Below are 15,100 nucleotides of genomic sequence, written 5' to 3'. Positions count from 1 at the left end.
GCCCTGCGGAAAACAAAAATCTGGTACAAGAAGCTGGCCGTGTATATCATCCAGATGGCACTGTATAACGCTTACGTGCTATTCCGTTCTACCGGCCAGAGGGGGACATTTATGCACTTTCAAGAGGAAGTCATAAAGGGCCTAGTATTTGGGAACCAGCAGGCAGAGGGCCCCAGTACTTCTAGTACTGGCCCCCGTATTGTACCAGGGCAGCATTTTCCGAACGAAATCCCCTCCACTGCAAGAAAGGGCAGGACACAAAAAAGGTGCAAAGTTTGCTATAAAAAGGGAATAAGAAAGGAAACTATTTTCCACTGTGAAACTTGCCCCGACAAACCCGGCCTATGTATAAAGGAGTGTTTTAAAATATACCAAACATCTATGGATTATTAGGTTCATCATTTCACCGTGCTTCGGGGGTCTTGCTAATGCCACATAGCACCCACCAACATTCCACCAGAATCTGAGCTGCAAAATCCAAAAATCACTCCTTCCCTTCTGAGTCCTGCCATGCACCCAACTGGTATTTTTTGGTCACATATGAGGCATTGCCATACTCGGGAGAAATTGGGGCACAGATTTTGGGGTGCTTTTTCTCCTTCATACCTTATGAAAATGAAAAATTTTGAGCCAGAACTGCATTTTTGTGTAAAAAAATGTAATTTTTCATTTTCACTGCCCAGTTGTATCAAAATTGGTGAAACCCCTGGGGGTTTGAAATGTACACTATACCCCTAGATGAATTCCCTGAGGGGTGTAGTTTGCAAAATGGGGTCACTTGTGGGGTGGTTCCACTGTATTGGTGCTTTGGGGGTCTTGCTAATGCGACATAGCACCCACCAACATTCCACCAGAATTTGTGCTGCAAAATCCAAATATCACTCCTTCCCTTCTGAGTCCTGCCACTTTTTGGTCACACATGAGGCATTGCCATACTCGGGAGAAATTGGGGCACAGATTTTGGGGTGCTTTTTCTCCTTCATACCTTCTGAAAATGAAAAATTTTGAGCCAGAACTGCATTTTTGTGTAAAAAAATGTAATTTTTCATTTTCACTGCCCAGTTGTATCAAAATTGGTGAAACCCCTGGGGGTTTGAAATGTACACTATACCCCTAGATGAATTCCCTGAGGGGTGTAGTTTGCAAAATGGGGTCACTTGTGGGGTGGTTCCACTGTATTGGTGCTTTGGGGGTCTTGCTAATGCGACATAGCACCCACCAACATTCCACCAGAATCTGAGCTGCAAAATCCAAAAATCACTCCTTCCCTTCTGAGTCCTGCCATGCACCCAACTGGTATTTTTTGGTCACATATGAGGCATTGCCATACTCGGGAGAAATTGGGGCACAGATTTTGGGGTGCTTTTTCTCCTTCATACCTTATGAAAATGAAAAATTTTGAGCCAGAACTGCATTTTTGTGTAAAAAAATGTAATTTTTCATTTTCACTGCCCAGTTGTATCAAAATTGGTGAAACCCCTGGGGGTTTGAAATGTACACTATACCCCTAGATGAATTCCCTGAGGGGTGTAGTTTGCAAAATGGGGTCACTTGTGGGGTGGTTCCACTGTATTGGTGCTTTGGGGGTCTTGCTAATGCGACATAGCACCCACCAACATTCCACCAGAATTTGTGCTGCAAAATCCAAATATCACTCCTTCCCTTCTGAGTCCTGCCACTTTTTGGTCACACATGAGGCATTGCCATACTCGGGAGAAATTGGGGCACAGATTTTGGGGTGCTTTTTCTCCTTCATACCTTCTGAAAATGAAAAATTTTGAGCCAGAACTGCATTTTTGTGTAAAAAAATGTAATTTTTCATTTTCACTGCCCAGTTGTATCAAAATTGGTGAAACCCCTGGGGGTTTGAAATGTACACTATACCCCTAGATGAATTCCCTGAGGGGTGTAGTTTGCAAAATGGGGTCACTTGTGGGGGGGTTCCACTGTATTGGTGCTTGGGGGGTCTTGCTAATGCAACATAGCACCCACCAACATTCCACCAGAATCTGAGCTGCAAAATCCAAAAATCACTCCTTCCTTTCTGAGTCCTGCCATGCACCCAAATGGTATTTTTTGGTCACATGTGAGGCATTGCCGTACTCGGGAGAAATTGGGGCACAGATTTTGGGGTGCTTTGTCTCCTTCATTCCTTGTGAAAATGAAAAATTTTGAGCCAGAACTGCATTTTTGTGTAAAAAATGTAATTTTGCATTTGCACAGCCCAGTTGTATCAAAATTGGTGAAACCCCTGGGGGTTTGAAATGTACACTATACCCCTAGATGAATTCCCTGAGGGGTGTAGTTTGCAAAATGGGGTCACTTGTGGGGGGGTTCCACTGTATTGGTGCTTGGGGGGTCTTGCTAATGCGACATAGCACCCACCAACATTCCACCAGAATCTGAGCTGCAAAATCCAAAAATCACTCCTTCCCTTCTGAGTCCTGCCATGCACCCAAATGGTATTTTTTGGTCACATGTGAGGCATTGCCGTACTCAGGAGAAATTGGGGCACAGATTTTGGGGTGCTTTTTCTCCTTCATACCTTCTGAAAATGAAAAATTTTGAGCCAGAACTGCATTTTTGTGTAAAAAAATGTAATTTTTCATTTTCACTGCCCAGTTGTATCAAAATTGGTGAAACCCCTGGGGGTTTGAAATGTACACTATACCCCTAGATGAATTCCCTGAGGGGTGTAGTTTGCAAAATGGGGTCACTTGTGGGGGGGTTCCACTGTATTGGTGCTTTGGGGGTCTTGCTAATGCGACATAGCACCCACCAACATTCCACCACCAAAAATCACTCCTTCCCTTCTGAGTCCTGCCATGCACCCAACTGGTATTTTTTGGTCACATATGAGGCATTGCCATACTCGGGAGAAATTGCGGCACAGATTTTGGGGTGCTTTTTCTCCTTCATACCTTATGAAAATGAAAAATTTTGAGCCAGAACTGCATTTCTGTGTAAAAAAATGTAATTTTTCATTTTCACTGCCCAGTTGTATCAAAATTGGTGAAACCCCTGGGGGTTTGAAATGTACACTATACCCCTAGATGAATTCCCTGAGGGGTGTAGTTTGCAAAATGGGGTCACTTGTGGGGGGGGTTCCACTGTATTGGTGCTTGGGGGGTCTTGCTAATGCAACATAGCACCCACCAACATTCCACCAGAATCTGAGCTGCAAAATCCAAAAATCACTCCTTCCTTTCTGAGTCCTGCCATGCACCCAAATGGTATTTTTTGGTCACATGTGAGGCATTGCCGTGTTCGGGAGAAATTGGGGCACAGATTTTGGGGTGCTTTTTCTCCTTCATACCTTCTGAAAATGAAAAATTTTGAGCCAGAACTGCATTTTTGTGTAAAGAATTTAATTTTTCATTTTCACTGCCCAGTTGTACCACAATTGGTGAAACCCCTGGGGGTTTGAAATGTACACTATACCCCTAGATAAATTCCCTGAGGGGTGTAGTTTGCAAAATGGGGTCACTTGTGGGGGGGTTCCTAAATTTTAGCATCTTATGGTGCCTAGAAACCTACATGGTGCCTAAAAAATAATCTCATAAAAAGGAGGCTCCAAAATCAAGTAGGTGCTCCTTCTATTATGAAGCCTGTGGTTTGGTCAACGTGCACACTAGGGCCACATATAGGATATTTATGAAAACAAAAGAATTGGGGGAATCAATTTTTAGTCACATTTCTCTAGTAAAATGTACTGTGTTCCTTAGAAAAATGTATTAAAATTGCAAATCTGCAAAAAAAATGAAATTTTGAAATTTCACCTACACTTTTTTTAATTCCTGTGAAACACCTAAAGGGTAAACAAACTTCCAAAATGCTGTTTTGAATACTGTGAGGGGTGCAGTTTTTGAAATGGTATCATTTATGGGGGTGTCTCACATACAAGTCCCTCAAAGTCACATCAGAACTGAACTGGTCCCTAAAAAAATCAGTGTTTGAAATTTTCTTGAAAATTTGAGAATTTGCTATTCATATTGTAAGCCTCCTAGTGTCCAAAAAAATTAAAAGGAAGTTGAAATAATGATGGAAACATAAAGTAGACATATGGTCTATGTTAGTTATTAACTATTTTGAGTGGTATGATTATTTGTCTCACAAGCAGAAAATTTAACATTTTGCAAATTGCAAAATTTTCCATTTTTTCACGACATTTTGGTATTTTTCACAAAAAAACACAGACTGTATCGACCCAAATTTACCACTAATTTGAAGTACAATGTGTCACGAAAAAACAATCTCAAAATCACTGGGATAAGTAAAAGCAAAAAAAAGTTATCCCCACTTAAGTGATACATGTCAGATTTGAAAAAAAGGGCTCTGTCAGGAACGCAAAAACTGGCTCTGTCAGGAAGGGGTTAAAAGATATTGCTCATTATGGCACTTCTGATTTTGATTAAAATATCACCAATATGCTAGGGATGATAAACAAAGCACACTCCCTCCAGTTTTTCATGACCCCCCTTTTGTGGAGCAAATCGGCAAGTGTGCATGCACCTTAAAGGTCCCAATTTTGGTACTTGGATGGTCTACTGATCTGCAACAGCTGCTTTCATTGAACAATGGTGGACAATTTAGCTATGTTAACCTAGGGTTGAACTAAGGTCACATTATCATTGTTCTTTGGTTCTGGACAAGTGATTGGATTAATCAATGATTAATTAATCTTCATGTACTTAAGTAGCGGTAGCATTAAAGATGTTTGCTTATATACTGAAAACAGCATGCATATTAATCATTATAAAATTGTTATCATAGGAGCCATCTGTGTTTATTTTAGATTGATTTCAGACAAATGGTCAAAATATCCCTTTTATCCCTGAATGGTTTTGCAGCTCTTGTAAAGCTATAATAAATTCAGCCAAGATTTGGGATACAATTTGTTCTGTGTCAATGGAAAAAGTTTACTACACATCTGCTGGAATTTGTGTGCATCTGCCAGTATCGAGTAATCAGCACCTCTCTGGTCTATCTGTTCCTGTATTAAGTAGCCAATGGGAGTCTGGGGCATGCAGATTCTAGAGAGAAGTGTTGATTGCTCTTCCCAGTGGATGTGGGTGCGATACACAGTGCTAATCCCCAGTGCATAGTCCTTTAGTCACACAGGTAATGCACTCAATAGCATCACACACAAAGAAACACACACTCATTTACCCTCAGACCCCATTAGCCACACACACCCACACACACACGCACACACACACACACACACACACACACACACACACACACACACACACACACACACACACACAAACACACACACAATCATTTAAAATCATTGATGTTTATGACCAATGTTGAATATTTTTGCCATCGATGGGGGAGAACCAGATGGTTTCTCTCCATCAATGGCACAGCAAAACCAATGTTTTGCTGTTGTTTTTATTTTTAAAAGTTTTTTTGAAAGTGTTGGGACATGGAGCATAGCTCCGCCCCCAACACACATGAAGCATCACCCAAACATTCTGATTAGCCCACAGGCCAGTTGGTAAAAGAAAATGGATGACCATCGATACATAAAACTATCGATGGTCATCCATCACATAAACTATCAAAGGTCATTTGCCATATCGCCATTGATGGAAATCATCGATGGTGGCTGCACCTATTCATGGCTCTGCTGAGGTGTTCTCCTGCCTGCAGGCTGAAATGCAGAGCAGAGTAAGAGGAGTTAAGCCATAGGGTGGACTGGGAGCAGCAGATGGGTGTTCGATGGGAATCACAGGCCACTCCTGAGCTAGAAGATGACCCATAAACTATGGCCATGGTCAGAGGTTCAGAAAAGTGGCTGGAGTCTGGACACAGGAGTGCACACTACATTAGATAGTTGATCGCTGTCACAAGGATGCAAATTTATGGGAAAGATGTTTGGAGGTTGGCTACATTGGTGTTGTGTTTTTATTATTATGATTATAATTCTTATTATTGTATTTATTTATATGGTGCCACAAGGGTTCTGCAGCACTTATCAATACATAAATTAACAGAAATAAGAAACTAACTACTTACAGTACAAGGCAATTTAGGACAAGTACATGGCAAATAAGGACAGCTGCATCAGTTGCATGCTGGGGTTGGGTAGCTGAAGCTGACTATATAATCCAAAATATATGAGGGGGAGGAACAAACAAGAGGACAATCTAATTGACTACTGTTAAATGTCACATGTTGATACCACTTTATGCACACTTTAGCACCATGACATGGAGCTGAATCCTCTTGAAATAGAGATGCACTATTATCTTGGAAAAGATCACATGCGGAAGGCATCAATTTGGGCTGAAGTATTTTATTTTTTGGGCATTCATATTCTTATTAATCACGCAAATTCTGCCCACACCTTTTGATGTCATACAACCCCATATAACAACACTAACTGAGGCCCTTATTCTGGTTGGTGCGGATATATCCGCGTGCGTTCGGGCCGCCGATGTTTTGTGTCTGCGCATGTGCAGAGGCGTCTCTGCGCATGTGCGGGCGGGGCGTACGGCCAAATCCCGCATGATATGTGAACACTACGAACAGGGGGTGGAGAGGGGCGTGAAGGGCTATTTGTGCTCATTACCATATGCATACGCCCCGCGTTTCATGGGCGTTCCCATGCAAACGCTGGGCGTACGTATGGTAATGCGGCCGTGACGCACGTGTAGGGGGCGGACATATGACATCGCTGGATGTCAGCTGCCCGCCCAGATCCCTGCTTTTGCACGGAAAAATGTCCGTGTGGTCTGAGGTTGCGGGAGCTGGTGGAGCACTCGGTCCTGCATTCGATGGTCTGCGACCATCGAATGATGGGGGAGGTTCCCTTAGATGGAGGAGGCGTATTCCGTGTAAAATACATGTGCGGTCCGTTCGGCCAGCTTCTTACCGCGTACGGACGGAGTTGGCGATCCGTATGGAAGGCGGGGTTTCGCACGCACGGTCCTGGCCGCATAATCGGATCCGGCCGCACTGACCAGAATAAGGCCCTGAGTGTTTCACGGTAGGTGTAATGCAATCAGGATGCAAATCTTCTCCCCGTTCTTTTCCTCACCTATTTTATGCCATCACTTCCAAACAAGGACATTTTGGTCTTGAAATAATAGTGCACCATTTTTTGCCTTTACTAGTCTGGTTTGGTAGGGAGTAAGTCTCCTTATACCTTTTCAAAAATTTAGAGATGCCTTTCGTTACATTTCCACCAATTTGTCTTCTAATTTCTACATATCCATGGCCTTGTTCACTTAACTATTTTGTATGGAGTTAGATTTCTCCGCCTCCAAAAGAATCGGTGGCTTCCTCAGAGAGTGTCACATAAGAGTTTGTTTTTTGGTACCAGTACATGCCTACATCCAGTGACGACCAATAAGTGGTCAGATCCAGATAAGGCTAGGAGTGCCAACCAAGCCGGGAACCGCAGTAGTTATTTCAACGTCAGCTGGTGGCCACCTGTGCACATCTAACTCCATCTGGCTGAGGCCGGCAACCATGACTGTTGATAACAGGAGTGGTAAATATACTACACTGCTTTACTACTAACAAGCATTCAATCTGACATCTGATTGACTGTTTAAAATCATACTAACGGAAATGCATTCATCCATTCATCCATGAACTAATCCATTGGGACTCATTTCATGCATGAACTAACTAATCAAGTTTTGCTATAAGGATTTCATTCATATAGCTCAAAATGCTTTAAACTGGCCTGTATTCTATTAGAATGTTGGCTATTGGTGCTTCTGTTTGAAGTTGTTTTTACCCTTTGTGTTTTTATTTATGTATGAATTAATTTCACGTTCTATTTGATTTAAATTAAATTTCTATTTCAGCATAGTTTGTTTTTTCTTATGCCTATTATTTATGTGGTCTAAGTACTCACATCTAACTGCAGCTTGAATAGAATATCTTTATTCATTTGATGGGACACACCATGGACCGATAGCACACAGCACTAACAATCTAAAACGCCCAAATTAAATACAATGCAATAAAAGGGACAGTACTCTCCTTTTGGTGGCCCTTTTCTTCATCTTCTCAAGGTTGTTAACATATGTATATAGTGATGGACATATGGAGATAAATTCTAAAAGAAATATGGGGTGACATCTAATGAGATGCGAAAATTTGATTTGTGCAATTTCTTTTAGCCAAAAAATTTGCACGTTTTTCCAAAATTGCATATTTAATGAAATGTGAAAAATGTCAAAAACCGTGGATTTTGCTGCAAAATTGCACATTCTGAAGGTGCGATTTTTATTACCCCTCGCATCCAGATGTTTTCCCATTATCGCCACACATGCAGACCAGGTTCTGACAGGCAAATTTGCCAGAATCATGCACAGATCATTGAGATCTGTGCATGGTCCTGTCTTAAAAAATGTGTAAAAGTAAATTTTTTTTTAAAACAAATGGCATGAGGTCCCCCCTCCAGAGCATAACCAGCCCCGGGCTCATTGAGCCGGTCCTGGTTTCAAAATACTGGGGACCCCCAGATTTTTTGTCCCCCAGATTTTTGGAACCAGGTCCAGCTCAATGAGCTTGGGCCTGGTTATGCTCAGGAGGGGGGACCTCACGCCATTTTTTTTTACACAAAATCGCACATTTCCTCCAATTCAAACATTTCCTCAAATTCGCACATTTTCATGACTAAAAATTGCACATTTTCATGACTAAAAATCACCCATTATCGCACCACATCGCACTTTATTGCCCGGAACATGCAGCTCATTAAATATGCAAATTCGCGGGAAAAAAATGCGATTTTAAAAAGTGCGATAATGGCCGATTTTGGAAAGTGACTAAAACTCTCATCCCATTAAATGTCACCCATGGTGTAATTCAAACGAATTTATTTCATTTACAATTCTGTAATGTAAAGTAAACCATCAGATGTTGCCTATGGGAGATACAGGTTTATTGGAAAACCGACCTCAGGACTTATTTTTCCATGTTATCCCTTTTTATTTCATTGCATTTATGGGGTGACTCAGACCTGTACACTATGGTCCGAAGTCGCTCTCCCGGCTGATGGTGGGGGTCTGCTCATGTGCGATTCTGCGCATGTGCAAACCCCCGCAGCAAGCTCCTTTGGCAAATTTTTTATTCGCTGAATCGCTTGTTGCCTGTGACAGACAGTGGGAGTTCCCACAGTCCCGCCCAGCATTTCATGGGTGTGCCCACAAAAACAGTGTAAGCGTACATGCGTGGTAGTGCGGGGATTTGGGTGGTGGTAGGGGGGGTGTGCATTCAGCTGGGCAGCGGGGCAGGGTTTGACTACTTGCTATGCAGGGAATATACGCAGCCTAAAGGTATGAATCATGTCCTTAATTTGGGCATTTTGGATTGTACGCAATAGTAACATTGTATATTTTGAACAACAGTGCACTTTTAAATATGACATTTATATTTGCATTTGCTAATATACTGTGTGTAGGAATCTTGGATGTTGGTGTCTAACTTTGGAGCTTCATTAAAAAAAAGATAAAACCCCCATTAATATAGACAACATTCTCTAACATTTAGGAACTGAAAGGTTAACTTTAATAGAAAGTTATTAAGCAAGAACGATCCAAGTAATTTCAGGGAGCCTACGGTATGTATTATGTAAGCGCAGGTTCATGCAAAAATATAGAATTGCTCACCATTTGGTATTACTCTGAATTAATACATTTACCTCAGGCTTTCTCATAACAGCTCGACCTGGTCTGCAAACCATTACAGCATGACACATTTTACCTCTGATGTAATTTCTTCAAAAGCGCACCCAATTTAGAGGAATGTCACTACGTAGACTTAATTATAATAAAATCAGAGGAGAATTCATGAATTCATTAAGGAAAACATAGAATGATGAACAATTTTATTATTATGAATGAGCTTGTGCTGACAGACCTTTGAGTCTCTATGTCCCTGGGATATAGTTCACTGAAATTGCTTTGATCAGCTTTGGTTAATTCCCTTTCTCTTCAAGTTAAATGTGACTTTTGAATTATTAAATGGAAGAGATTGCATTTATCTATGCACATATTGACTTAGATGCTATGATATTATCCTACAGTACTCCTGATTCACAATGGTAAAAATCTCAGCAGAATTTAGTGATTGTATTTGTATTTGATTGCTTGTTATCAACTATGGTTAATTTCCCATACATATTCATGGTTAATAATAAGTGATCTATTACATACTGTATTCTTATACAGAGATTCCAAAATCCAAATGAAGCACCAGCAAGTGTATCGTAATCATTTAAAAATTCACAAGATAACAAAACAACAAACAAATTAAGTGGGTTATTCTGGTTCACTCAGAAAGGCACAGTCACTCTCTCTAAAAAACAAAACCATATGCACTGCTGGTGGGGCTGGTGTAACATGCAGAGAGAGTTATATTTGTTTTTTTGATTGTTTCTGTACAGGGTAAATACTGGCTGCTTTTTTTTTACACTGCAATATAGATATCAGTTTGAAGTACAAACCCCATCCAAATCTAACTCTCTCTCTGCACATGTTACATCTGCCCCACCTGCAGTGCATATGGTTTTGTCCATTAGAGAGTGATTGTGCCTTTCTGAGTGAACCAGAATAACCCCGTAAATATTAGCACTGAGTATTAATGAATCACTAAAGCTGTGGAAAGTGTTCTGCTATCCCCAAAAGTAAAAATATACGCAGCGCTTGTAACCTTCAAGAAAGCCTGAACCACAAGACTCATTACTAACAGTATCCAATTCTTACGGCGGTAGAAATAAGGTCAAGAGTCAATAAGAAAACCCCTATTTATTGGCATGCATTAGTTCAACATGGTCAAAATTCGACATGACAATGGTCACCACAACATTTGATCGACATGACATTTTCCAAATTATTTTTGATCTTTAGAACTCTTTCATACTCTACCATCCAAGTGGACTATGATTGGGAAGAGCAACCTGTATCAAGGCTGAGGTAGTGGAGCAAGGTAGACGGTACACTAATTGTGAGTCTATGTGCTCAAAATTAAAAAGTGACACCCCATAAACCTAAAAAAACCTTATGTCTACCTTTTCATGTGTCAGGCCTTTCTCATGCCAAACTTGTGCAAGACAACTAGACCAGGCTTTCTGAACCTGTCCTCAAGGCACACTTACAGTACAAGTTTATATGCTATCCAGGCTTCAGCATAGATAGTTACATCAAAATAACTGAGGTACTTATTAACCACTTCGGTGGTATGCCCGGAAATTACAGTTACATAGTATTTAAGGCTGAATAAAAACTCACGTCCATCCAGTTCAACCTTGGTGTATTAGCTTCATCCCTTGGTGTATTAGCTCAGCTGCGCTGCCGCAGCGGGCTGTCCCGGAATAGGTAGGTGCGTGCCAGTGGTGCCTCCAGCTGTGCATCACTGGCCCACCACCTCTAGGGGCACCCCTCCTTCGCTCACCCTCCTGTCACCCCACCCCCATATTACTCAGCTCTGCTGTGTCGATCTTATGCCGTAGCTCCCCCCGAGCTGCTCTGAACATCCTTGAGCTTGCCGCCTGGTTACTACTGTGAATGGCCGCATGGGGCAGCGGCAGGAGAAACCTGGCAATCCGGAGTGGGGACTCAGGACCGGCTCGTGGTGAACAACATAGAGGGCAATGGTGCAGCAGGGGGAAGTCTTCACCTAAGTGCTGTGGTGGGTATCTCTGGAGCAGGACAAACCTGCCCTGGCAAGTTTGTCCTGTCCCAGCAAACCCACCACTCAAGGGGTTAAATCACTTGTGTTCAAGCATGTATATCACTAATATCTGGACTGTGAGTATGTCTTGAGGACCAAGGTTAGTAATGCCTGTTAACTTTTAACATTTTTACTGTTGACCTAATAACTTTACTTATTACTAACATGTAAGTTACAAACAATTCAATCACAATCAATATATACAGTAAAAACAGGAAAACAACTCAATAATCCAATAAGAATAAAAAAAACAATAAAATACATTTGAAGCACCAATGTCAAAGGAATACAGTGTTAACGGAGAAATGTCTAAATCAAATATGATTATAGCTGATCTAAATAATGTAATGCTTAGTAATAAAATCCAGCAAAATGAATGAGAGCTAAATAAGAGTGCTGCGACACAACATGTTATATGGCTGGAGACTGATTAATGCTAAGATTTTGAAAAGTTTGTAAACCTGTAATCCTATCACCCGCAGACATGAAGGAAAAACTGTGAAAGTATTTTTGAAAATGTAACAAATGCATAATCCCAGTTTGGCCTCGTTAGTGAGTATTGAATCGGTAAATGATCATATTCAATATGTGCATGCAGCTGCTGTGTAAATTGTAGTAAGAAAATCTGTGCAGTTCAAGAAGGATTCAATTATTTACCGCATACTGTATGGACAGAGGTTCTGATGCAATGCATTGTGGGCTCATATATTCATAAAGTATGTTGAGCATGATTAGGAAGTGATCACTAACACTGGGGCTTTCTCACCAAGACCTTGACAAGGTTTGGCCTTCGGGGACCAATCCTCTCGTCTATACTAGCTTTATATAGTTCACCTAATGCGGTAGTGCACAGTAACAGTTTCACATCGCCCCCTTTTAAGATCTCCAATGGAACAAGACAAGGCTATCCCCTATCATGTATGTGTTAGCAATAGAACCCCTCGCAATGACGGTTCGCCAATCTCTAGACTTCCCCGGCATAGAAGTGGGCTCTTCCCTCCATAAGATAAGTTTATTTGCTGACGACATTCTTCTTTTAGCAACAAAACCTGACACCTCCCTACCTACCCTCCATGACATAACTGATCGCTTTAGCGCAGCATCATACTATAAACTTAATACGTCCAAAACCGAGGCCCTACCTTTCAATTTAAGTGCTGATAAACTTTCCACATTTAAACAGAATCACAAATATAACTGGAAGAAGGATCACATTGTATACCTTGGAATTAACATCCCCAACATACCGCCACAAAACTGAACTACTCCCCTTTAATATCCCAAATAGATACATTGTTAAAAGCTTGGTTTAGCTTGGAGATATCATGGCTCGGTAGGATTGCTGCTTTTAAGATGTCAGTACTGCCAAGACTAATGTACCTCTTCCGTGCGATTCCATATCAAGTCCCACAGAAAACCATTAATCAAATTCACTCAATAATCTTGAAATATATTTGGAAGAAAAAACCTCCCCGCATAGCATACAAGAGCTTAACTAGACTGTGGAGACAAGGGGGACTGGAAGTCCCGGATTTAAGGTAATACCAACAAGCCTGCTTAGTGGCCCAAATAAATGACTGGTCCCTACCCACAGGCAAAAAACAATGGGTGGACTTGGAGAGCCAGCTGTTCTAACGCATACCACTGATGGACCTACTCTGGACCCCCTCCCAACTAAGACCCCCCTCAATTACTAATGTACGCTCTATCTCTGATTCTCTCTCCGCATGGGACACACTAGTAATATCCCCAAAATATGTCTCCCTCCCTCCCCGCACTCTTTCCCTACAGGCCCTATCGAAATTAATGCCTAATATAAACCTATCCAAATGGACGGCCTGCGGCATTGCCTCTATTGCAACATTGGTAGACGGTGTCTCCATAACCCTATTTAGCTCTCTTTAGTCCCAATTTAACATCCCAGATAGGGAACTATTTTCTTATAATCGAATTGTACATTGGATTAAGAGCGCTATAAGACTTTCAGGTCCGATATTACTCCCCCCTCCGAATATATTAGCAAAACTAACTATGGGTAACTCTAAGGGTTTGATACGTTTTTGGTATTCTGGGCTGCAAGTTGTTACCCCAGAGGTTAGATCCTCTATACAAACAAAATGGGAAGAGAGCCTGACGCTCTCTCTCTCCCAACAACAGTGGGAAAAATCTATCTTACATCACATAAGATATCTAAATGCAGCAACCACATAGAAATGCATTTTAAACTCTTACATAACCTTTACTTTACCCCTGCTAAATTGCACAGAATCTGGCCCTCAATCTCCAATCTATGCTGGAGAGAATGTAACAAGATAGGAGACACTTTCCACATTTCCTGGGCCTGCCCGAAAATAAGATTAGTCTGGAGGGGAGTCTTCGACCTTGCCTCAAAAATCCTTGGGGTTTTGGTCCAAGAGTCTCCTCTGCCGGCGCTACTCCATGTTTACCCATCAGATGTTCCTCACCTCAAATGTTATGTATTAGGCCACCTCTTCATAGCCACCCGGGCTGCGATAGCCCAAGATTGGAAAAAACCGGCTTCCCCTCCACTCTGTAAAATTGTCAGGAAAATTCACCATTCATTCCAAATGGAAACGATGGGCCTACCCACTTCCACCAAACCCTCTTCTACAATGAGGGCATGGTCTTGCTGGCAGGATTATATAACCTCATCTGAAGGGGCAAACCTATTATTTGATATGGCCTAATTTCCTGGAGAACCATCATAGTATACTTATACATATTAGAAAAGGTATCATATTATTGTTACTAGATCCATTGTTGAACTCTACGTTATTACTGTTACTTATAACATTTATTGTTGTTTTTCTCATATATGTTACTGCAGTGGTTCCCAAACTGTGCGCCGTGGCTCCCTGGGGTGCCTCGGGACACATGCAGGGGTGCCCTGGTTTGGTGGTCCAGGACCAACTCAAATTATTAATGGTTAATTATTTATGAGCAAAACCAGTGCTGGCAGCTGCCAATCATAAAATGTGTATAAACAGAAGCAAATCCTGCCCTTTACCACATAACTGACCCTAAGAATCGCATATAAACCCCATTGAATTATTTTTTATTGGCCTAGGGGTGCCGTGAAAAAATTCTGATACTCCTAGGGTGCCGTGATTTAAAAAAGATTGGGAACCCCTGTTTTAATGTATCTTGGATTGTACCCTCCCCCACCCCCCATCTCTATTCTGTACCCTCCTCCCCTTCCGTGCTTAACGGAACAAAACCTTTAATAAAAACTATTTTGGAAAAAAAAAAGGAAGGGATAACTAATGGCAGGTAAGCTAAAACAGTGAACTGATGCGTTTCATAGTTGGAATGCAATTTCTTCAAAGCACCGTGTGCCAGTTTAGCACCTAAGCCAGCTGTATTTCCGCTTGCAAAA

This window comes from Crinia signifera, chromosome 2, assembly GCF_055691185.1.
Source record: "Crinia signifera chromosome 2, ASM5569118v1, whole genome shotgun sequence".
Lineage (NCBI taxonomy): Eukaryota > Metazoa > Chordata > Amphibia > Anura > Myobatrachidae > Crinia > Crinia signifera.
The sequence above is the reverse complement of the archived record's forward strand: the minus strand, read 5'-3'. Positions refer to the sequence as shown.